A 26,936-nucleotide genomic window follows, 5' to 3' on the forward strand; every position below is an offset into this window, starting at 1 on the left:
GAATATTTCTTGTTCTACCCTCAGAGGATATGGAAAGCAATACATCACTGTCTTCTTTTTATGGTTTCATACATTTGAACACTGTGGTTTCCTCTTAATCATTTATTTTCTAGACTAAACAAACTCAATTCCTTTAGCTCTTTCTTACAGATTGCTAGTATTCTTGATGCTTTCCTTGGTGTTAAATTTGTCAATTTATTTCACTTTATTGCCTCATTTGGGATTTGTAACATCAGATCCTTTCCTGAAGTATTGTTTCCCAGCTGGTAATGAGGAATTTTATATTTTTCCTTTTTTTTCCTTCATTCCTAAATACATTTCTTTGTACTTTACGGAATTCCCACTTACTGATTTGGACTATGTCTTCAATTTACCAAGATCATTTTCAGTGACAGTGTTGCCTAATGTGATTATAATTTTTTCTCAGGTAGTGATATTTATGTATTTTACTTGTTTGTTATTATTGAGACTGTTAATATTGAATTGCACCATCTTCACAGAAAGATAAAGAATTACTCCACCTAGTGTGTCTCCTGAATTTTAATACAAGTTACTGATTAAAGCTATTTGATATGGGTTGGTTGGTTTTTTTTTTTCAGTCAGTGTTGGACACAGATGAGAGTGAGACATCATGAACTAAATCTCACAGTCTTCAATCTCATAAAACCAAAGCGAACAGTGAGTATAACTCACCTCCAAAGACTGCCACAGAGAAAGGGGCCCAAAAAGGAGGAGCATTTGGTTAAAAGCTGGTGAATAAACAATGTGCAAATGTTTGTGCTTACTTACTCCAGCCACGGTAAGCTCACTTTAAATGAGGGCAATAGCTTCCAGTGTAGTGTACCTGAGTTACAAAGCTACTAATAATAGAAAACCATATTCAAGAATCTTCTGCTAAGTGGTAAGAATTTATTGTCAGTTGAGAAAATACATAAGACATTTCAGACATTTTTTCTTGTATTCTGAAATCTAAGTAAGCTATTAATTATGTCCTATATATATCTATGGTCTTGCTAAAAGCTGAACTAATAGAAACTCTTAGCAAAGCCAATGAGTCTAGCTATACTTTCGAAGAAAAAAAAGCAGCAGGCAACCAAGTGGGAGGAACAGCAAAAAGTATCTAGAGCTTGTATCACCTCAAACCCACTTCTTAAATGGATGAAAAATACATAACAGTCAGTCTTGTATTCTAAAATTTTCATTGCAAATGCAATGCTCACAGTGTCTGCACTTAGTTTCCTTTTTTCCTCCTTTACTGAGTATACACTCACAAAGGGGGTTATTATGATCCTTAAATCACATGGATTCTCTATAAATGACTTTCAAAGGGATGAACAAGAGCAATAAGGTCTACTGAATCTCTTTAAATTTCTATCCCGAAGATTGGTCATGATAATGTAATACTCAAAATTTCTATCATCGAGCATGCAGGAAGTAATATATCAGGTTGTTTTCAAACCAGCATTTGTTCCCAGCTCTCTTACAAACTATTCACAATTCAGGATTGCAAATTACCATTTATAATCATTTTCCAAAGTATTCACATTTCTGAAACGATGACGCTAGTGAATTCATTTACCACTGGTAGTTTAACAAATATCTAAAAAAAGAGATCTTTTGTGGAAATAATTCTGAGTTATCCATCAAGAATGACTTGGATAGGGTGGCAGAGTGACTCTTGAATATTACTTAGATTAGTCAGGGGTGCTTCAGAGTAAGTATATTCAGTAGCACTAGAAGTACAAATTCAGTACCTTGAGAGAGTTTAATAATGGTGATACCTGTTGCAACTTCAAGACCAAGTACCTGATCTTACATTTCTGTGCCATAAAGCTTTGTCCATCATCTTAAAAAAGAATACACAGAACTGGGACTTTAAAGGTTATAGATGCTTTTATAAGAAATTTAATTATTGACAATTTCAGGTTTATGATCTTGGCTCTTCCTTAATATATCAGTCATGTTTTTATTAGAAAAACTATCTTTCTTACTTGTCCAGCCCATTTAGATGCAGGCTACCAAGGACAGCGTCACAACCTGATTGATTCCTCAGAGGTCTTTCCTGCCTTTTTCATGTGTGTAATCTTGAGTAGGCTGTCCACTGCACAAAACAGAGACAGAAACTGTCAATCTCCCTTTCCGAAAAACACATATTGTTCTATTTTTTATTACACAATGAGATTATTTGACACAAGTATAGTTGCAAACATAGTTTAGACTGATCAGTTGCTGGTCACAAGATCAAAGAATGGTATGTTTGAGGGTGGAAGGGACCTCTGGAGGTCCACTTGGTCACCACTCCCACTCAGGCAGGGCAACCTGTAGTATGATGTCCAGCACAATGTTCAGATGATTTTTTAATATCTCCAGGGATAGACACTCCACAAACTTTCTGGACAATCTGTGCCTGTGTTCAGTCACCCTCATAATAAAAAGGTCTTTCCTGATGGAACCTTCTGTGTTTCAGTTTGTGCCTATTGCATCTTGTCTTGTCACTGAGCACCACTGAAAAAAGCTTGGCTCTGTTTTCTTTACAACCTCCTTCATGTATTAATATTGTGCTTGTTTTGGCTGGGATAGAGTAAATTTTCTTCATAAGTAGGTGGTATAAGGCTATGTTTTGGATTTGAACTGAAAACAGTGTTGATAATACAGGGATGTTTTTGCTATTGCTGTGCAGCACTTCCACAGAGTCAAGGCCTTTTCTACTCCTCACCCCACCCCACCAGTGAGTAGACTGTATGTGCACAAGCAGTTATTAGGGGACACAGCTGGTTCAGCTGACCCCAACTGACCAAAGGGGTATCCCATATTGTATGACATCATGTTCAGCAATTAAAAACTGGGGGAAGAAGAAGGATGGGAGGACATTCGGAATGATGTTTTTTTAATTCCCAAGTAACTGTTACATGTGATACAAGCCTGCTTTCCTGGAGATGGCTGAAGACTTGCCTGCCAACGGAAAGTAGTGAATTAATTCCTTATTTTGCTTTAGTTGCCTGTGCCGCTTTTACCTTACCTATTAAGCTGTCTTTATCTCAACACAGAGTTTTCTCACTTTTACTCTTCTGATTTGCTCCCCCATCTGACTAGGGGGAGTGAGCAAGCATCTGCGTGGTGCTTAGTGGCTGGCTATGGTTAAACCATGAGAAATATACATTGATGAGATCCCTCCTGACCTTTCTGTTCTCTAGGCTGAAATGTCCCATCTACTTTTCCCCATTTTAGAGGAATTATAGTCCATTCTTCACCTTAGTAGTTCTTTGCAGGACTGTCTCCAGTACGTCCCATGTCTTTCTTGCAGTGGGGAGCCTGGAACTGGTTCACAGCACTCCAGGTATGGCCCCACTAGTGCCGAATAAATGATAATAATCACCTCTCTTGACCTCTTGGCAATACTTAGCCTAAAACAGCCCAGGATAACATTCACTTTTTTTGCAACAAATGCACATTGCTAATTTATGTAGAGCTTGGTGTTTACCAAGACCCCTGGGGTCCTTTCATGTAAAGCTGCTTTCCAGCCGGTCAGCACCCAGCATGTAATGGTCCATCATGAAAAGTTTGTTATATATTCCTGGAAAATAACTGATGCAAATCTGTGTACTTTTAATTAGATATATTGCTTCTGAATGACATTTCAGTGGTGTTCATATTTATCCACAAACTAAGAGATAGAATTCACCCTGTTGTGAGAATAATATAGAAAGGATTGATTATTCTGTAATTCTTATCTCATGAACAAGCAAGTAAGTATTTAACAAAGGTGCAAGCACTTCTACATGTAGCAGCCTAAACTCAATAAAGTAATTTAGAAAAGCCCAATCTAGCTTGTATAGGAAATAAACATTATCCCAAGGGGGAAAAAGCAAACAATCAATCAAACAAAACCAAACAAATAACCCCGCCCACCTTTTGGGGGGATTGAGAGCTATGCTATTGGCAATTTTTTTTTTTTCACTGAATTTTTAGAGTTGGAAGGCACCATAATGATCATCTAGTCCAACTCCCCTGCTGAAGCAGGATTGGCTAGAGCTAGAGCATGTTACTCAGGACTGCATCCAGGCGGGTCTTGAAAATCTCCAAGGAAGGGGACTCCACAACCTCCCTGGGCAGCCTGTTCCAGGGCTCTGTCACCCTTACTGTGAAGAAGATTTTTTCTCATATTTGAGTGGAACCTCTTATGTTCCAGCTTATGCCCGTTACCCCTCGTCCTCTCACTGGCAACTGCTGAAAAGAGTCTGGCTCCCTCCTCCTTCAACCCACCCTTTAGGTACTTATAGGCATTGATATAGGCATTGATAAGCTCCCCTCAGCCTTCTCTTCTCCAGACTAAAGAGTCCCAGCTCTCTCAGCCTTTATTCGTAAGGGAGATGCTCCAATCCTTGAATCATCTTCATCGCCCTTCACTGGACTCTTTCCAGTAGCTCCTTGTCCCTCCTGAACTGGGGAGCCCAGAACTGGACGCAGCATTCCAGTTGTGGCCTCACCAGTGCAGAGTAGAGGGGGAGAATGACTTCCCTCGACCTACTAGCCACGCTCTTCCCTATGCAGTCCAGCCCTATGCCAATGTTCAATTGGCAACTGTACTCCTGTCTTTCCTAATCTTATTCCCTGGGCATTCATCTTCTGCCTGACATCATTTGACATTGAACATGTTTAGCTCCTAGGTCCAAGAGGAACCTAGATATAAATGCTCAGACTGCAACGATGAGAGCTGTGCACACTCTTTGCAACACAGCTTAATGATAAGACTGATCACTCATTAAGTAGAAGTGAGTTGTCTCTTATTTGCAGTCAATAGCTTTCCCACCCTATAAAAATTAATTACTGAAAGATAAAAAGCTAGTAAGTGGAAAAATACTTTTAAAGCACTTGTTAAAGGCACCGGCTAACCAGAAGTAGCAATATTCTGAAGCCATAAAAATGGGAAGATTAGGTCCTCATTGCTGAGTACAGAAGTGAGGAATGAGATACCAGGAATTCTGCTCTCTGGTCTTTTATCTTTGGTTGTTGGAGTTTTTTCAGTTTGTTTTGATTTGCCATGGGTTTTTTTGCTTGTTTCCTCTGGCGATAATATTATGCAAATCATAAAAATAATCAAGGAATCAAAATCATGAATATAAACTTTATCACACACCACATATCCTTACAGATTCATGCCACTGACCAGGTTTGTTCTTATCATGTCCCTTATGTGTTGGTCACATTTGTATATTCTGGTTTGTGTCTCCTTTGGCTGGATAACCTTAAAGGAGCAGACACTTTCCTTCCACGTACCCTGACACTTAGCTAGTGAACATCATGAATTGCTACTGTCCCCAGTCTTATTTTATTGTAAAACATAAGTTGATCAAGTAATTTTGGAGGAGAAAACTTTATAACCACTCAGGAACACATAAATGTTTGGGCTAGTAGCAGAGATTTAGCTCAAATATGTTCAGCGTTCGTATACTACTTTCCAAATTGAACCTACCAATATGCCTGGGAAGATACTTTTAACATTTTGAGCTGTCAAAACAGATTGATTCTCATCGATAAGGTGAAATTTAGAGTAACTCTTTAGTAAATAGAAGAGGGATGCTATTCTACAAATAATTTAATAATTCATTATAAAAACCTGTGCAAATAATTTTGTTTCATTCCCAAATGGATGGAGTTGGGAGATGTCACCAGTTCTGAAAAGAGTACTTTGTTACCAAATCTTCAGTTAAATTTTCCAACAGTGCATACTGTAAATCTTACTACTGGGTATGGATGATAAACTATTAAGTACAGGTAATAACTCATATGTTGTCAGTGTTTCAAATTCAACAAAGAGTTTTGCCAATGTATCAAATGTATATACCAAACTTCTTGGAAACAGCAGCTTAGTTTATGCAGTCATGGCTTTAAGAGAAGATTTAATTTGTCATTTGTAATACTGATTTTCTTGGAGGGTGTAGTATCCCACAGTAGATGGAAAGAGCCAAGTACGACAAATTACAAAGTCAAATATATAATTCATCAGAGGTGAAAGAGTTAAATTTGCAATAGTATGAGAATCTATAGTAACTGAAATTTAAATCTTCTTTCACTGTAATTGGGATTCAGGTTACTAGGGTCTGGTTCAATTCCACTATCATCATTAAAAATTTGGAAAAAGAATTGCACTTGACCTATATTGAGAGGGCAGAAGATCAAGTATAAAGCTTGACATTCAAGTGAATATTATAAAATCATTCTACAGAATGACATTTAGAGACCTGTGATGGGCAGCTTACTGTCACAGAAGTAGAAAGGAAACAAATTACTCAGAGGAGTTAAAAAGCAAAAAAAAAATAGAACATTGACATGCTAATTTATCTTTTCCTACAGTATTTCCTGTTTAACTGACTAGGAAATTTCCTGCTAGGAATTTCCAGTGGTTTCCAGATAGGAGTAATAAAGAAAGAATGTGATGATTCAATCATCATTAGAATGTGATGATCCAATCAATTATTAATGAGGTGATTCTCAATATCAATCAAAAAAAGAAAGGGAATACTATTCTTTTGATGTGATGATGTTAACATAAAACTGTCTTAACTCCTGGTATTATTAAATAAGTAAAATTGTTTACAATAATGGGGAAAGAAAGCCCAGCAGAATAAATAACAAAGATTTCAGACCACTGAGAAAGATATTAAGCCAAAAAAATTGTAGATGTAAGTATGCTTTCTGATGAAGACAAGCTGTCTCTTGGGGGTCTTCTTTTCAGTTTTGTAATTAAAATATTAGACATAAAATTTTGGTTGTAAACATAGAAAAGATATTTCATTGTGAAGATATGTCATCAAAGTATGTGAATAGAAAATTTAATTTAATTGTTTTATAATTGCATAGTACTACTGTTATCAAATGTCTCTTGATATGTTGAATAGTAAAACAGTGTCTAATCTTAAAAACCCCTGAAACAAAAACTGCTAGGCCCCTGGCCCCTTTCCTCTCCCTTCTAAATCCTCAAGATGTTACTTATTCTCAGTCACGTAATCTCCCTTATGAGCATCTCCCTTATGAGCATCTCCCTTATGAGGAAAGGCTGAGGGACTTGGGTCTTTTTAGTTTTGAGAAGGCTGAGGGGGGATCTGATCAATGCTTATAAATACTTAAAAGGTGGGTGTCACAAGGATGGGGCTGGTGACCAGGGATAGGACAAGAGGCAATAGGCACAAATTTGATCATAAAAAGTTCCACCTACACAAGAGGAGGAACTTCTTTACTTTGAGGATGGCAGAGCACTGGAATAGGCTGCCCAGGGGGGTGGTGGAGTCTCCTTCTCTGGAGACATTCAAAACCCACCTGGACACCTTCCTGTGCAACCTGCTCTAGGTAGACCTGCTTTGGCAGTGGGATTGAGCTAGATGGTCTCCAGAGGTCCATTTAAATCCCATGTGATTCTGTGATTCATTTCTTTCAAGCAACAACAACAAAAAAATATGGTGGAATCCCAGTAACAACAACAAAAGGTTTTTATTTTTTGAGTGTGAAAATTTATTTGAGCACATTGAATGCAGTTTCAGTCACAAAATTTCATTCCATTTGGATTACTTATTCTCTGAGAATAGAAATAAGACTTCACTGAGAAGCCGTATTTTTTTTTACACTTGGATATATTGCTTGCTGGAGGATTTGTCACATTCCTGAAGCAGTAATTGGATCTTCAGTTACTGATTTCTATAACTTACTATTTGTCTTTCGGTTGCACTTAAGATATATTCAGGATTCAAGTCGTCTCTTACTCATTAACTACATGCAGAAAGAAAAGAAAATAAAGTATTGTGGGTTTTTTGGGGTTGCTTGTTTTTGTTGTTGTTTTTTTTTCCCTAAAAAACCTTTTGACACTATTGTTATCTCCTAATCCATAGCTTGTTTTCTCTAGTTTTAAAACTTCACCATATCAGCTTCTGAGAGTGTACTGTATGATAATTTTTGAATTAGTGTATATTTGAGTATATTTACTAGACCTGCAATTCTTTGGGATCTCTTTTCTTTTCTTGAGATGCACTTCCTACACTTTTGTTTTGGAAATTCTAATCACTCATTTTTTGGTCCTTCTAAAACTGAACAGGAAATGCTATATGTTATTACTAGGCTTTGTGGTGTTACTTAGTTTTATATGTAGCTCCACTTTCTGTTCAACTTACAGAACTTTCATCTGAACATGGCCTGCAGTCAGCAATTTAAACATTGACCAGTGATCTGCAAAATAAATGTCTTTCATAACATGTTTTGACTTTTACAATTTTACAAATTCCATTGTCTGAATCATCTTGCATCTTGCAAGTGATAATCTGGGAAGCAAAAAACTTCAAGCCCTCACTATTTGAGTTTTTCATCTTTGAATCCCTTCAGCTGGCTTGCTTCTGAGTAGGTTTGCAAGATATATTTATCTTCTGTCCTTTAGTTATAGTTTGCTGTGGGAAATGATGCTTTATTTCCCCTCCTTCAGTTTTAAGCACACAGATTCCACTTTCTTGTTATGGGTATCCAGACTTTATCATTACCAACACACATCAAATAATTTCCTACTTATATCTATGTATATAAGGTAGATTTTTCCCCTGATATGTAGTTTAGCTGGTCATACAGAATAAGACTAGGAAGCAGTTTTAACATAATGCACTTGGTGTCTTCAAAACAAACAAGCAATCAAATAAAAATGAGATAAATCCAAGCACAGAGAATGTCATAAGTTATCTGCAACCCTAACCACAACAGTTGCTATTAACAAGTTTGAATTGACATAAGTTAATGTGAACTTTCCTACATTAATCTGAACATCCGGATTAATTCATTGACTGTCAATCACTGAAAAGGTTGAATTTATCAAAATTCATATGTAAATTCTGTGACTGTAAGTCAAAGCAAAAAGGAATTTGCTGACAGATATCACTATGTAATACATTAAGTAGAGCAGGAAGACATGTTACTGCCTCACTGTGAACTTGCCTGAAACACTTCTCTAAGAGTAGTGCAGACAGGTAGTCTTTGATTGCCTGAGGCAGCTGAAACTGTCCTCACAAGATCTAGGAGATGTGAAATTAGAAAGGTTCTGCTCATTGTACGCATTCAGTAGATCCCTCCTCCTGCCACTGCCATTTCTTTTATTGTAGGATAATGTCAACTTTCATTAAAAGAGCTAACTGTATGTGGAAAGGGCAATTAAGTTATGCTCTTACAGCCTCTTCTTAGGTCTTTAAGTGTTTCTTTCCATTCTCTTCATTTATTTCTTTCCATTGTCAGGCTGAAGCTTTAGAAAGAAAATCCTTATACTCTTCTTTTGTATGAGCTCGGTGAACTCCGAGTCCTCGTTCAAAAGGTTTTCTCTTTTGAAGCCACATGATTCCTAAAGAATCTCAGGATTCCTATCAATGAATTAATTTAAAAATTGACACTAAAGGGGAGACAAGGAGTTTGAATGTACAAGACAAATCTATATAAAACTTAACAGGGGCTAATTGTTTATATTTAGAGTGAAGGAATTAATGATTAACAGATTTTGATTATATGTATAGAACTCTCAGACAGATGTAGGCAAAATGTAGGAATGACTAAAGAGTTGAGATTCAAAGGACCAGTTCTTCAGGCTTATCTCAACTGCTTCTGTGCTGCCTTTTATCCTGTCTTCTAGGAGCTTCCTCGGAAAAAAAGGGAGCATATGAAAAATATATACATGAACTATTATTGTGGTTTGGGCTGAACTGGCCCAAATTATACACTGAAACTGAAACAAACTATAGATTCTCTCTATCTGAAACAAACTAAAGATCTAAACTGAAACAAACTATAGATATTCTCTCCCAACAGGTGTTGCACTTTTTGTTTGTTTGCTTGTTTGCTCGCTTTGTTTTTCAAGTATTGTTTTCTGGCTTGATTCTGTATGACTTTCTCAGTGCTTTTCTACTGGGTCTTTTATTTTGATCACATGGAGAATGTTTTTAGCCACTGCAGTAACTGAAAAAACAACTCATTTAATGGAGAAAATTAATTTGTCCACCACTTAACAAAGAATGTAATCAATCAGTTATGAGGTCACATAAAAAAAAGTTAAGCTAAATTATTGAATGTGTAACATAAGATATATTTAGCCATATCTGCTTCTTTCATCAAGAAGTTAGCATCTAGCCATTACCCTGACATCTCCTCAGAAACGGAAGATACTGTTATGCCATTCAAAGCATGAATTATTTGGACAGGTTTTGAGTACTTTCCTGTAAATAAATTTAACATTTACAGAGCATTGGGAGGAATGGGGGGGTGAGGAAAGTGTGCTGCATTTTTCCATAAGAATTAAGGTTTTTAAACTGCAAAGTTGGTATATGCTATTCTCCACATATCAGTAACAATTTTAGAAACACAATTTTTATATCACGTCCTACGTGAACTAAGTGATAAAATTAAAGAATGGCCTTTCCAAGCACAGCTGCCTATATACATTGAGAAAACTTTACATTTCTCTTTTTCTGATGGGTAAATTTTTAGTGCTAAAAGATACAGAACATGTTACATCATCAGCCATGACTGTCACGTGATGGTTAAGAATATGTCATTGTTGTTTCAGTCCTGTAACTCTGTAACACATATAAAGATTCACAAATGACTGCAGGGAAGAAATTCCAAAAAAGTAAGGAGGGTCTGTAAACTGAATTTATTTTTTTATGATAGAAAATCATATAATCATAGAATGGTTTGGATTGGAAGGGACCTCAAAGATCATCGAGTTCCAAACGCACTGCCATGGGCAGGGACACCTCCCACTAGTGCAGATGGCTCAAAGCCCCATCCAGCCTGGCCTTGAACACCTCCAGGGATGGGGCATCCATGACCTCCCTGGGCAACCTGTTCCAGTGCCTCACCACCCGCAATGTAAAAAATTTCTTGCTAGTATCTAATCTAAATCTCCCCTCTTCCAGTTTAAAACCATTCCCCCTTGTCCTGTCACTACACTTCCTGACAAAGAGTCCCTCTCTGGCTCTCCTGTAGGCTCCTTTCAGATATTGAAAGGCCACCATGAAGTCTCCCCGGAGCCTTTGCTTCTGCAGGCGGAAGAGGTGCTCCATCCCTCTGATCATCTTTGTGGCCCTCCACTGGACCTGTTCCAACAGATCCATGGCCTTCCTGCGTTGAGGACTCCAAAGCTGGACACAATACTCCAGGTGGGGTCTCTCCAGAGTGTAGAATGGCAGAATCACCTCCCGTGACCTGCTGGTTACACTTCTCTTGATGCAGCCCAGGATGCAGTTGGCTTTCTGGGCTGCCAGTGCACATTGCCGGCTCGTGTTGAGCTTCTCATCCACCAACACCCCCAAGTCCTTCTCCTCAGGGCCGCTTTTCTAGCTATTCTACGTCCAACTTGTAATTGTGCCTGGGGTTGCCATGTCCTAGGTGCAGGGCCTTGCACTTGGCTTGCTTGAACTTCATGCGATTTGCACGACCCCACCTCTCCATCCTTGCGAGGTGCCGCTGGATTGCATCCCTTCCCTCCAGTATGTTGATCGCACCACCAAATGTGGTGTCATCGGCAAACTTGCTGAGAGTGCATTGTATCCTACTGTCCATGTCTCCAAGAAAGATGTTGAGAAGAGCACTGGTCCCAGTACTGACCCCTGAGGAACACCACTCATCATTGGCTACCAATTGGACGTTGAACCATTGACCACAACCCTTTGAGTGCGGCCATCCAGACAGCTCCTTATCCACCCCCAGTGGTCTATCCATCAAATCCATTAGTTTCCAATTTAGAGACCAGGATGTCGTGTGGGACAGTATCGAATGCTTTGCGCAAGTCCAGGTAGATGACATCAGTTGCTCTGGCCTTGTCTACCAAGTGTGTGGCACTATCATAAGAGGCCACCAATTTTTTCAGGCACAATTTGCCCTCGGTGAAGCCATGTTAGCTGTCTCCAATCCCCTCCTTATTTTCCATGTGCATGTACATTTCCATGTACTCATTTGAGTAAATGACCAAAGTCATTGGAACGGTAAAGGTAACATAATACTTATAAAGAACTCCTCAAATAAATTCTTGTGCAAAAGTTTGAAACAGCTTAGTAGAAAAGACTAATTCAGCACATAAAGCTATATCACATCAGATTTTTTTTATTATTTTTTTCTTTTGTGAAGAACAAAGAAACTTTAACAGGTATCTGTGATTTCAATTCAACTTTCTTCTTAATATTATAACATATTTTATCCTGTAGATCTCTGTTATACACAACTAGAGATTGATTTAACTAAAATTTACTACATTACATTCAGCTTTGAAATCATTGACCATGATGGAACTGTAGATAATGTCAGTTTGTCTCAAGATCTTAAAAAGCAGCAAAAAGCAAGAAACAATTGAAAAAATTAAAACAGTTTTCCATTGTTATCCTTTATCTGTGTGGCAGAGAGCAGCACACTACTGAAAAGATACTTGATCTTGATACTTGACTTGACTGAAACGATGCATCATTTCAGTATTTCCGAGTGTCATTCCTTTTTTCCCACCTCCCTCAGGTTTCATTACCCACTGAATAGATTCTTGCATTTTCAAGTATCGCCACTCTGCTTTGTGGTCCTGCTTCCATCAGAAAAATTCTGTTCAGTTTAATAGCATGTTCTTGTATCAGTAGTACATTGAGATAAGTGTTCTTTCTCAAAACACTGTAAGAGAATGGTATGTTTTTCCCATGAATTACAGTATTCTCTTTTCTTAGATAATTATGTTCAAGTTGGATGCAAGATGGAACATAGGGAGTGTCAGTCTTCAGTTAATACAGTCTGTGGGTATATCACAGTCCCCAGCAATCTTCAAAAAATTTGAGAATTGTGCAGATATGCAAATAATGTTAAGAATAAATATTGGAGGGCTTCTAATAGACTGGTCTGGTTTTACTTCTTGTCTCTTTACTTTCCCACACTCACCTAATAATAAGTAAAACCTAAATAAGTAAACCTCTACCCAGTTTTGAAGGTGATCTGGAGAGCCTCCCCTGCTGACTAAAGATGATGGGTTTTCCACCTACCCTATGGGTGAGGCTCTCCAGGGATAGTCCTGGGAGAGCTGGGGCAGGGGTTTGTATCTCAGACTGGGTTATCGGGGTTCCCTCACCTGCCGTTGCTCCTCTGTACTCCTTTGAATTGATAGAAATAAATCTTTACTCATGTAACCTAGCAGTCACCAACATATATAAAGAGTTGGTTTGTTTCATTACTTTGACTAAGTTTGATTAAAAGCTGTCAGAAGCAGCAGTATTACTGGGTTCTCATTAGTCAAATAATTACTATAAGGATTTCTTTTTTAAACTATAACTTACCTTCTTTACACTTCTCCTTCAGTTCCTTCCTTGCCAAACAGACAATAATCTCTTTGATGAGAATCAAGCTGAACAATAGAAGGTCTGTGCTTGATTATGAGGTAAAGATGCTTAGTATAACACTCTGTGATAAATTAGTGTACTGTAGCTTCTAGAAATATAATTTAAATAGACAAAAATTTGTGTCTTTTTAAAATCTGAAAGGGTGTTGGCTTATCCAATTTTAATTGCAACAGAGTACCAACTGCAAGTGTCTGAAATACAGTGTACCATAACAGTATTTTCAACACTGAGAATGAAATACGTAAGAAATGCTTTTTTTTAATCTGAAACAGTTTAATGATCGTTTTCCAGTTGGATGAAATTTAGCCCACATTAATGTTGTACTAAATCACCTGAGTAAGCAACACGACAAAGCACACATACTGAGACATAAGCAAAGCCATATTCTCAGGCACCAGATACTCTTACTACTACACAAGTCATTGTCATTAAAATGAACAGCACATATTCCTTGCTTGTGATATTCCATCACTTATGCCAAGTTTCTGATAACAGGCTATTTCCAGGCAGTGGCTCCCAGCTGTGTTGCTTCATTTCTATGCATGGGTTGAATACATGAAGTCAGACTATACATGGGAGCCAATGTATCTATTCTGTGCTCTTCTTAGTTTAGGTTTTATCCTGAACAGTCTTATTTCTAATACAGAACAGACACATTCCTTTTTCTTTTTTTTTTTTTTTCATTTTCTTCAGTTCCGTGTCTATACTTGAAATATTTAATTATTGAAGAAATGAATTATTTTCACAGAAAAATATTTTATAGAAAGTATTGCAGTTCATGTAAGAGATCCTAAAGAAATGAAAAATCTACAACAAATTATGATATGCAGATACGCACAATAACAATAGCAAAAAAAAAAAATCTCACTACAGCCAGTGTGTTAATGCTGACAGCACAATACTCGAGTTTTCTGTTTTCCCAAACTTGACATTGCTTTTTCCAATCATCTTCAATTATTCTTGTAAGAGCTGATTCCTTGTATTTTGCAGTTCAATTGCTCAACAAATTATGCTATATTTCACAATAAAAAACTGATGTGCAAACTGGGTGGAGGAAACAGGCCTATGACTTACACGTCTCAGCTTCTTAAGCAAAAAGTCAAGTCAGTCTCTAACAACATTCAGGTCAATAAAATTCCCAATAACAAAGACCATTTTTATAGTAAAACAGGAAAATAAAAATGGAGCTGGAAAGTTAAGCTATATCCAAAATCGTGTCTGGCTGTATTAGGGAAATTAACATTCATGAGTGCTAGAAATTGCCCACAGAATTATATGTTCATTACTTTCTAATGGAAAATGAATGGCCAGCTCAGAGGAACTGTAGCTCTGACTTTTCCAAACTAAGTACTTTGTTTACAGCTCCGGGGTGTCAACCTCACTCTTATTTGGTTCCCTGGCCTTACATAGGGTATTTTTTGCATTGAACATTATACCTGATCTCCTCCACAGCCTCCCAAATGCACACTGTCCTGGGATTAATTTATAAGAAATTAACTTTAGATTTCCATACACAAAGGTTCTCTGTCGGAGGGTTGCTCCTCCATGAGTTGAATAATCTTATCATCATGGTAGCCAGAAAACTTTGTGAGGTTAAAGTCTTAATCGATGGAATCAGAACTTTCACCAGCATGAAATGGACACATTCCTTAAAAAGAGAAGCAGAGCAACTAGGATTCTGAACGTTTACAGCTAGATTTCATCAGAATTAATATAAAATAGGTAAAATCTTTAAAATACAGAAAATTCAGGTGTTTGTATAAAACATTAAAATGGAAAGATTTGAAACAAATCTTTTTTTCTCCTCACTGTGTTTCTGCCAGTCCTTTAGAGTACGTTTCAGTCCAAAATTCAGTATCATTTAGCACCTTTTGCGGTTTCCTTAGGGAAAGTTTTTACTTTGTCATCTTTTTCATCTTTCTCATCTTTGCTATCTGACCTTGTTCTTCTTGATGACTTTTCAGTCCTTACATGTGCAGAGGCCTCCCTTCCTCTTAAATAATTTCCTCCTCGCCTGTCCCACATTAGATCATACATATTCCTGTAAATGAGCATATACAGTTCCTTGTGAGGAAGGAGCAATGTATAGATCTTTCTAATGGTTTCAGCTGATACAACCCTAAAGGCAAAATATACAAATTCCATCCACACAGAGCCTTTTACCAAGACGTAACATCCCAAAAATTATATATCAACAGCTACAGTATCCAGCATAGACATGAGGTAACACAGACCGGCCAATGTTCTTGGCCCAAAACTGTTCCTTTGATCAAAGCATTGGAAAAAAGAACAAAACTAATTTCTTAAATATTGAGGCTTTTTTTTTTTTTTAAATGTCTCTGTGAAAGATCTCAGACATACAAAACCAAGGTAAACCATACAGACTTACCTTAGATGTCTACCTAAGTATGAAATAAACCATTTTTTTGTTGCTTATTTGTTGCTTATTTTTCATTTTTTATTATAATAATAACTGCAGAGTCTGTATAAAATAAAAAAATCTTAGTGGCTTTTTAGAGATTTATTTCTTGTTCTTCCTTGGTACAAAAACAAAGTTACATCCCTAGCCCATAACTCTGGCAGATAAACCAGCTTATTTGTTAAACTACTGTTCTCAGCCTTTAGATTTCAGGATCGTGTTATTCAGATCTGGTAATTATCATTGCTAACAGGGCAGTGAGATTCTTGGAGGATAGTACTCCTCGGTGTGACTTAGGCAATATCCTCATGGGGGTTCTTAGACTACATATTAGGAGCGTGTTTCAAAGAGTATCTAGCTGTAGAATCAGTACTGAGAAATAACACATAGTCCAGGTTGATCTGATGTTTGACAAGAACAGAAAAACTCATCTTCTCTGAAAAGATCAATATGACTAAGAAGACTAAAAGTGCAGACCTGCATGTAGGCATGTAAGCTACAGTCAGCAGTTGTAGTGAATACCACACCTCTCAGAAATAACACTAATCTACTCAACAGTGTTTAGCTTCGGAGATTGCAGGCAGATGGAAAAAAAAGAGAGACTCAGCAAAGATAAAAAAACCCAAACATAGAAAAACTTTTATCTGTTGCTTCTGCACTTGAGGACTCAGCACAATTCCATTAGGTGAGAAATAAGCCTTTTGCTGTTTGCTTTAACTGTTAATTTTCTTTTCTATCTGATTTTATTGTTACATCATAAAGAATAAACTGGCTTCTCAGAAAGAACATAGTTATTGGTGTTCTTTCTGAAAATGGGTATTTTGACTCCTGTTAATTTTGCTTCTAACATCCACAGGGAGTTTATTTTAGAAAGGTTTAGTAATGATTTTATTATTGTCAATGAATTTCTAGAGTTAAAATATTTGAACTTGAATTCTACATGACGAGCAAATTCTTCTTGTTTATGTCTTATAAATAATATATTGTAACATCATAAATGCTTTTGCAGGAGTAAAATTATGAATTATTAATATATATTAAAACAAATAAAAACAAATAAAAATTAAGAAAGATTTTTTATTTGAAATAGCAACTAAGCAGGGGGGAGGGAGGAGGAAACAAATGGCAGATGATTAAGAAAGCCAAGGTGCACAAATCCAGAAAAAAAAAGAAATAAAAATCCAAGTGGGAAATCTAAGAGCATGACTTTGAAAACAACATCCTTCAGCCAAACTTAAGTATTCTCATGCCTATTTTCTCATCTTTTTCTTCAAACATACAACCTGTTTGAAAGTCATTTCTTTTTTTTTTTTTTTTTTTTTTATTGCATTTTTTTCGTAAGGACTGATATTCAAATACAAGCCACCCATTGTTGTTATTAATAGCTTGCCGATAAGTGACTTTCACCCTGGAAGATCAGAAAGCACTTTACAGACAATGTGCTGTGATGACTTCGTCCAGCCTGCAATATTCTCAAAGTCGTGCCCAAGAAGTTTTTCCTCTGTTTTAATCTCAGCCAATTTTAAAATGAACCTCACAAGACACACTGTTTGAAAGTTTTTTTTTTTTTTTTTTTTTTTTTTTAAAGCATGAAAGAGAAAGAAAGAAAGAAAAAGAAAGAGTTTTAACCATTCAAAACCTTGTTACCATATCAGTTCATGTCCTGCTTTCTGGAGACAATTCAGACATCCAAACATAAACAGTATGTGGATGTCTGTCAGAGGTGACTGGTACCCTCTCACCTAGGAATGAGAAACTAAGTAACGTACCCTGGAGTATATCAGGTGATACTAGGCATCTTACTTAAACAACTGGGTTCTAGACTTTGTATCTTTTCATGATGGTTCATCTAAAGATGGAAAAACAAAAAGGCAAGGTAGGAAAACTATGACTCCTATGTATCATATGAGAAGCAGTCAGACAGCTCAAAGCCAGCTTTGGTTACATTTAAGGTAGATTTTATAGTTAAAAGACAGGTGAGAAATATCTGGGAAACTTACAGCAAACAGAACATATCGTTTAGAAATGTTGCCTGAGAAACTCTCTTAGTTCTACCAGCACAGAATTATGACTTAAACGTGTATCTTCTGTGTTCATCGAGTTCCTCCACTATCGCCTTCATATATCCCTTATCTGTGCTGTTGGAGTTCTGCTGACCAGCTGTTGGAAGAGAACAATATCTTCTCAGTAACCTAGTAATTAAAAGAAAAGCTATGTGGCCATATTTTTATGAAAAATATGTTTTTGCTTCTTTATCACTTGCATATTCTCCATGGGACAATTAAGAGCTTTGTCATTAAAAAGTCATGAAATTTCATTTAGAAATATTTCTACACTGTCCTAAGACACTGATAGAAACTGTTAAAGCAATATTTTTTTCCCTCCAGTACAAAAATCCAGCTTCTGGTTAAAGACTCCAAAATATTGTAAATGCACAATGTCTACTACATCTTCTGCTAACCAATCTAGCACATAGAAAATTTTACGTTTCTCCATTTTGCATGTTGCTGACTGCATCTTCTAGTGGCTGTACGTTGGGCTAGTAAACTAAACAACTGTCTACTATAAGCACCTTTCTGTGACAATAAACACCCGTAGTAGTTTTGTTGGACAGAGCCAGATTCTTAAGCAGATAATCTGCTTTCTGCTAAATTTGTATCCCTGTACCTGAATCTTCCAGCACCCTTCACTCTCAGCATAGTCTTTAACAGTCCACTGAATTGCTCAATCTTTCCAGAAGCTGGTGCATGATAGAGCATGAGGTACATGCAATCAACGCCATGTTCCTGGGCCCAGATATCTATAAGGTGTTTTTGGAAATGAGTCCTGTTGTCTGATGCCATTTTTGTGTCATGTTACCACAGAATTTATTTTTCAAGGCCCAGAATAACATTTCAAGTGGCACTATGGGTTGTGGGCTTTGTTTCCAAACCATTTGATAGTCATCTCCACCATGGTAAGTATATGGTGTTTGCCTAGGTATGTTTATAGTAGTATGATATGAATGGTCTTCCAAACCTCCCCATGTTGGTATCCTGGCCACTGTCTTTTGTTCCACAGAAGCCTTACCCACTTAGTTAGCTTGCTTATGTGGCATGTTTCACATTCATGGATAACCCATGTAATAGTGTCAATCATGAAGTCTACCCCTTGATCATGACCCTGTCTGTACATTGCATCTCTTCTATATGTCCTGATGTTTCATGACAGAACCAAGCTATTGATAGATCTCACATACCTTTCCAGTCCAGGTACACTGGAGCCACTTTAGTTTTAGCAGCCTGGTTCTACTTGCTTTCAGTGTTCTTCAGTGGCATGGCTCTTGGGTAAACATCTACATGATGTACCTTCACAGGTATGTTTTCTGCCCAGGTACCTACAGTTTGCCGCATTGCAGCAGTCCATATCAGTTTGCCTCTTCATTACTAGTGGGTCTCTACTGCTGTAGCCATCCCCCAGGCCACTTCAACAGGATTCCACACCTGTTCAAGCATGAAACCCTGGATCATCAGAGGTGAAAACTCTAAGCACCTCCGTATATTCTCTCACATACCTTGCCAACCACAAATCAGCTGCCTCAGGGCATATCCTTGTGTGGCATTCACAACTGGTTGGTTAACCTGATGAAAAGACAAAACCAGATTCACGGCACACTTCAATAGAAACATTTTGGTTATGCAGGGAGATTCAAGAAACTAAAGGGCTATTGTAACAAGGCAGGAAACATCTGTCCCAGATGTGGGAAGGGGTGGTGCCATTCTTAATTTCTCCCATGAATTGGCTTCCAGAGGAAAAGAGGAGAAAAGCGTAATTGTTATCTGTTTCCACAGTTTGGTTCCCATACTAGTGGAATGGCAGCAAATTAGGCTAAAGGCCAGTGGTTTTATCATAGCTCTCCCAGGCAAAGTGGTAAACAATAGAACAAACAGAAAAAGCTGAAAGCAGCCAGGTTGGAGTTTGAGGTTCGAGCAAGAAAGAGAGCACTCCATGGAGCAGGTGAAGGAGCAAAGAAAATAGTATTGAAATCAAACAAGTCGACATTGTGACAAACAACAGTGAGTAACTAAATGCCAAGTACAAGCTAAAAAGTTACAACTATAAATTCAGTCTAGTTCATTCCAATCAAATCTTTCATTACCTAAAACCTCTCAAGACCCACCTTGGCTGCTAAATAGACTTTGTTGGTTTGACCACAGCCAGCAGCTAAGCACTCACACAACCACTCACTCACCATCCGTCTCTCCCTAGCAGGATGGGGGAGGCAAGCAGAAGAGCAAAAGCTGAAAACTCATGCGTAAACTATAGGTGAAGGAAAAGGAGGGGGGACCCACATGGAAAAAATGAAAACCCACAAAAAAAGCCCCAAACCAAGGAATTCAAATATAGTCACCTCTTCCCACAAGTAGATCAATGCCCAGAGAGTCTCTGAGCAACAGCTGCTTTGGAAAGGCTACCTCCCCAATTTTATTGCTGAATGTGATGTTCTACATTATGGAATATTCTTCTGGTCACTTTGAGTCAGCTTTTGTGACTGTGTCCCATCCCAATCTCTTGCCCACCCTCTCACTGTTGTTCATATTTGAGGTAGAATGAAAAGAGATTACCCTGATGCTATGCAAGCACTGTTCAGCAAAAACCAACGCATTGGTGTGTTATCATCACTGTCTTAGTCTCAAATGTAAAACACAGCTCCTTACAGGATTCTGGTAAAAAATTAACTCCATCCCAGCCAGATCCAGTACATATAGTTAAGCAGCTTGAAGTTTGCTTTGAAGCTAGATAAAGGGAGCTTTCATTTATTTGCAAGAATGTGAAGAAAGGTATTCTGAGCTACCTATCCAAATACCGCTATAATCAGTTGATGTTATTAATTTTTTTTTCCTAATATTACGCTATAAGCATAAAGTTTGGGGGGACTTTTAAATCTATTTGGGGATTACAGAATGTCTTTACATGCTCTAGGGAGATAGGATAAATCACCCATTTAATTTTTCTTGTCCTTGAGGCAGTTGGTTTATGTTATCTTGGTTTTTACAAAACTGAGCATAAGTATTACAATAAAAGCTATATTTCAATACACAGTTTTACTATAAAACTATATATATACAGTATAGGTTAATTATATGTACACACACCTTCAAAAAGGTTTTAAATTGTTGGAAATGGAAAGGTTATTTCATTAAATACAAGGTAAAGCTATTGCTGCATTTGTTTAGTTTAGGAAATATTCCATTAGCTTTTCTGGGTGATGATTGATCTGTATGCTCACTTTTCTGACTTGATTGTCAGACGGCTCGCTTTATTAGGATTGTCCTGTCAGCCATAGGACATCTGTCCCAGACTTTCAAAATAAAATCAGTTATATATTTTTTCTTTATCGAGGCACACCTTTAACTTTGCAGCGGAAGTTAAATTAAATGAGCCTGTAAGCACCATTTCATCCTAATCTTATGTGAAGAAAGATGTCATGAATTTTTCCTTCCAATATTGGTACTGAAATTTAGCAAGGGTACATATTTTTATTACAGTTCAAAGACCCATGGTATAATATAGGAAGAATTGTGTCAATGTGAATGGGCAGTAGGGTGGATTGAAAACTGGCTAAAAGATAGAGCTCAGAGGGTCTAGAGTAGAGCTTAGAACACAGAAAGTTCCATCTAAACGTGAGAAGGAACACCTTTACTTTGAGGGTGGCAGAGCACTGGAACAGGCTGCCCAGAGAGGTGGCGGAGTCTCTGTCTCTAGAGACATTCAAAACCCATCTGGACATGTTCCTGGGCAACCTGGTGTAGGTGGACCTGGTCTGGCAGGGGGTGTGGGCTAGGTGATCTCCAGAGGTCCCTTCCAACCCCGTAATATTCTGTGATTCTGTGTGACTCTGTGAATCATGCAATCATAGAATCACAGAATATCTCAAGTTGGGAAGGACACATAAGTATCATTGAGTCCAACTCTCTCCTCCTCGCAGAACTACCTGAAACTAAACTATATGACTAAGAGCATCATCCAGACACTCCTTGGACTCTTACTTGCTTGCTGCCTTGGGGACACTGCTCCAGTGACTGACCACCCTCTGAGTGAAGAACCTTTGAACCTAATGTCCAGTGTGATCCTCCACCGATGCAGCTTCATCCCATTTCCTTGTGTCCTGTTGCTGGTCACCAGAGAGAGATCAGCACCTCCCCCTCTGCTGCTCCCCTTGAGGAAGTTGTAGACTGAAATGACATTAGTCCTCAGCCTTCTCTTCTCCAAGCTGAACAAACCAAGTGACCTCAGCCACTCCTCCTAAGTCTTGCCCTTGACACTTTTCACCATCTTAGTCACCCTGCTCTGGACACACTCTAATAGGTTGATCTCCTTCTTATATTGAGGTACCCAAAACTGCTATGGCTGCACCACTGCAGTGTAGTGAGGGACAATCACTTCCCTCGACCTGCTAACTATGCTATGCTTGATGCACCTTAGGACACTCTTGGCCTTTTTGGCTTTCAGGGCACACTGTTCACATATTCAACTTGTCATCAAACCAAAACCTGAGATTTCTTTCTCTGCAGTACTGCTCTCTAGCCTCTCATCCCCCAGTTTGTACATACAACCAGGATTACCCCATTCCAGGTGGAGAATCCAGCACTTGCTCTTGTTAAATTTTATATAGTTGGTGATTTCCCAGCTCTCTAGTCTATCCACATCTCTCTATAAGGTCTCTCTACCTTCAAGGGAGTCTGCAGCTCCTCCTAGTTCAAGTGTTATTGGCAAAGTTACTTAATATGCATTTGATTCCTGTTTCCAGATAATTTATTGTCCTGGTTTGGGGTAACCCATTGAGGGGTCACAGATGGGGAGGAGTGGACAGGTGACCCAAACTGCACATATCACTTTCAGTAATGAAGAGAAAACAAGCATCAAATATCCTGCCATTACAAACAAGTAGTCCCTGATAATGTCTAAAAAAATATTTTTTAAATTTTGCTTTTGTTGAAGGAATTTTAGTTTTCTTTCTGTTTTGTATTTCTTGCTATTACCTCTTGCATAACTTCTCCCACTTGCAAATTTATGGTTCATCATTGTTAACCTTCTCTCATTTAGAATTATTAAACTGGTAAAAGTGAGAAATATAGTAGATGATACAGTTTTAAATCCTCGTGACACGAAAAACTTTTTGAAACTTTTGTCCAGTTCTTTTTGTTTGGTTTTTTTTTTTTCCCTGTTGGGCCTATAGTATATTTTAAGACTTGTTGGTCTGTTGAGTTGTGTTACTTACCTTGCAGAATACTTCCATGACTTCATTTGTGTTCCCACTGAATGTGTAGATGCATCTATAATTAGAAAATGGGAGATCACTATGGTGGGACTGTGCTAAAATCAGAAAATCATACAATTTTCAAACTTCAAAAAAAGTGTTTACTGGATTGATATTCATTAACAAAACATACTGCTAGTTGTTAATTCCTAATCACTATTAAACATTGCCATTACATATGCAAACAATTGGTCCTCATGAAAATTATTCTATTATTCTATTCTAACCTTTACTACTAGCTATGAGTATGGAACATCACAAAACTGATGATGGTTTAGTTAGCACTGATGGCTATGGTCCTTGATGGTTCTTAATTGGTAGGGATAAGGTCATCAGGTCTGAGAGCCTGGAAACAAGAGGATGAAAAACTAAAGAGGGCTTATCTTCTTTCTTTCCCTCCTTCCCTATTTTTCATCTCTCCTTGATGTTTGTTGTTATACTTATTTTTCAGTGCCCACTACCCAAAAGAAAAAGATGTGACCTTATTCGCTCTTCATATCCCAGAGACTTGTTCTGTTTTTTCTTATTTTGCAACTGTATTGTGTTTGCACTAGCCATTCTTTGAATCTACTCTGCAAGATCATTTGGGATTTACCAACATCTTTGTTCCTTGTTCATATTTTGCAGATGTTATTTTTTGCATTTTTTCTCTTACACCATACTTTATGTTCATGGTAGGGATTTCTTCTTTTGACATGAGGAATATGTTGTTAATGCTTTTTTCTTCCTTGCTTTTTGGTCTGCTTGGATTAACTTTTAGATGTTCTTTTAATACTGCTTATATGTTCTTTCTTTTAATTTGTTCCCAGTTACTCAGTCTAATTGTGTAAATGACTGCAATTACAACATTCTATTATTTAGTGAACTGATGTGACCTTAGAACGGTTGTACAGGTTTTTTTTCAAGTATATCCTTAATTAAAAAATACAAATGTGACTACCTATGTCCTTAGGTTATTACAGTTACAAAAAAATATTAGTAATTTGTTGCTAAAAAACATTTGCGGAAACAGACGTTCATCTTGGTAGTTGATGAACATTTAGCTTAGGAAATGAATCACCATGTAAACTCACCTCTTAGAAGAAAACAGATGATCTGTGCAGGAAACAGGTGTTTCAAATGCTAGGGGAAAATCCGCTTTTGTTACACTTTCTTAGATGCCAAAATCAATTACCCTTCAGAATCTATGTAGTGGTCAGACCAAAAGACTATTGTATGATGAGTTAGTGATACATATAATGGATAATGCAGGTCTGTGGCTCTGTACGATGGATGCCATGTGACCACCTAAGTGTATCTAATAATTACTATTATTCATCAGTGTATGTATAATTATTGCATAATTACTCAATGTACATAGTAAAATATGTATTTACTCATAAGTATACAGAAAGGCTATTGGCTTTTCCACTTGAAATCTTATATTCATCTGTTCAGTAACTGTAGCTTTGTTAAAGACATAATATTAGAATGTATTATAAAAGGACATCTCCATAGCTGAGTCCTCATTCCAGGCTTGATTGCTGTTACAGATGATTCTGAGCTGGGAGTAGGACCCTGTAAGTACAAAACTGAATTTAGAGGTGGATAACCTCTCCATGGACAGGATCTAAACACCAGAGGTTTGCCTAGTACTGTATCATCTCAAGGTATTCATAATCAGATGGGATGTAAGATTGTGTAATTTTCTATTATGTTTTCTTGGCTATTAATAAATAGTTATCCACTGTGGGACCTTGGCCCAATGTGGGGCCCCACGGGCAACGCACAATTTCTTATTGAAATTGACAGTTTGCGATTTAAGAAGAAACTGGCCGAGACAAAAGACGTTGAGCATCTGATAGTTTGTGATTTAAAAAGAAGAAGAAGAGAAAAAGAGAAAAAGAAAAAGAAGAAGAAAAAAGAGGAAAAAGAAAGAAGCCGGCAGCTGAGAGACGAGAATCGTGGCCACGGAAAAAAGGTGAGCAGCTGAACGCGTTTTGGGTCATAAGGCATCATGGGTAATAATTTAAGCTATGAAGAGCAAGCTATTTTGAAGCTTTTGCAACATTTCCTCTCTACGAGAGGACTTAAATATGACTCTGATATTTTAAAGAAATTGCTTTTATGGGCGAAAGAAACGGGCATAGTAAGGGATGCCCAGGACATTTTTTGAGACAGCAACATGGGATAGTCTTGGACAAGAATTAAGGAAGGATATCTCCCCTGGGAAAAAGGATTTGGTACCTCTAGGGGCGTTATGGAACCTGCTTACAGATACAGTAGCAAGTATGCGGGCAGAGAAAAATGTGACAATACAAGCGTGTATGGCTTTTTCGGATACTGGGAAAGATCAGGATAGGGCAAGGAATCTACAAAGAGCCGCGCGTCGTAAAGTCCGCATGTTTGATGACCCTCTCTCGCCTCCGCTGCCCCCCCGCCAGCCTCCGCTGCCCCCCGGCCAGCCTCCGCCGCCGCTCCGCCGGCTGCAACCGCCCCTCCCTCCAGCTCCCGCCGCCCCCCCGGCCGCTGCTTCGCCACCGCCGCCTGGCTCTGCTGTGCCCTCAAGGCCCGGCCCAGCCCCCCCAACTCCGGCGCCGCCGATGCCGCCACCACCTGTGCCGAGCACCGCTGCCGCGCCGCCGATGCCCACGCCGCCACCACCGCCTGTGCAGCTGCCTGATCCTCTACCAGAACCATCGGCACCTCCGTTGGAGGGTTTTCCTGACAATCCTCCGGAGGCATTTCCTCCGCCGCCCACCTCTTTAGACCTTTTGAAAGCAGATTTGCGTATTCCAGTTTCAAATGAGGACATAAACAGGCAGCTGACAGATTTACAGCAACGCTTAAAAAGATTGGCGATGTTGCTATGAGAAGGACTTGGGGGTGTTGGTGGATGAGAAGCTCAACACGAGCCGGCAATGTGCACTGGCAGCCCAGAAAGCCAACTGCATCCTGGGCTGCATCAAGAGAAGTGTAACCAGCAGGTCACGGGAGGTGATTCTGCCCTTCTACACTCTGGAGAGACCCCACCTGGAGTATTGTGTCCAGCTTTGGAGTCCTCAACGCAGGAAGGACATGGATCTGTTGGAACAGGTCCAGTGGAGGGCCACAAAGATGATCAGAGGGATGGAGCACCTCTTCAGCCTGCAGAAGCAAAGGCTCCGGGGAGACTTCATGGTGGCCTTTCAATATCTGAAGGGAGCCTACACGAGAGCCAGGAGGGACTCTTTGTCAGGAATTGTAGTGACAGGACAAGGGGTAATGGTTTTAAACTGGAAGAGGGGAGATTTAGATTAGATACTAGAAAGAAATTTTTTACATTGAGGGTGGTGAGGCACTGGAACAGGTTGCCCAGGGAGGTCATGGATGCCCCATCCCTGGAGGTGTTCAAGGCCAGGCTGGATGGGGCTTTGAGCAATCTGCACTAGTGGGAGGTGTCCCTGCCCATGGCAGGGGGGTTGGAACTAGATGATCTATGAGGTCCCTTCCAACCCAAACCATTCGATGATTATATTTTTAATACTAGTTATTCAAGTGACTTGCTCAAGATCATTCATAAAATGACACGAAGAATAGCTGCTTTTAGCTATGTTTAGTTTTATCAAGTCTGATTTCAGAAATATAAAGAAAAAGGGTTTATTTCATTAACATAAAAAAGATCTCCTGACCTCTACTCATTATTTGCTTCAAGTTCTAAACTATTCAAATGCCAAGATGGGTTTCCTTTTTCTTTTACAGTAGAGGACAAAAGCACCAATAGTTTATTTTCAAGGCACTATCAGTTTTCAGACAACCACTTGGTTCAGCAGACTAGTGAACTTCAAAGTGAAGAAACAAAAATTTTCCAAAATTT

Source organism: Calidris pugnax, unplaced genomic scaffold (assembly GCF_001431845.1).
Source record: "Calidris pugnax isolate Ruff unplaced genomic scaffold, ASM143184v1 scaffold153, whole genome shotgun sequence".
NCBI lineage: Eukaryota > Metazoa > Chordata > Aves > Charadriiformes > Scolopacidae > Calidris > Calidris pugnax.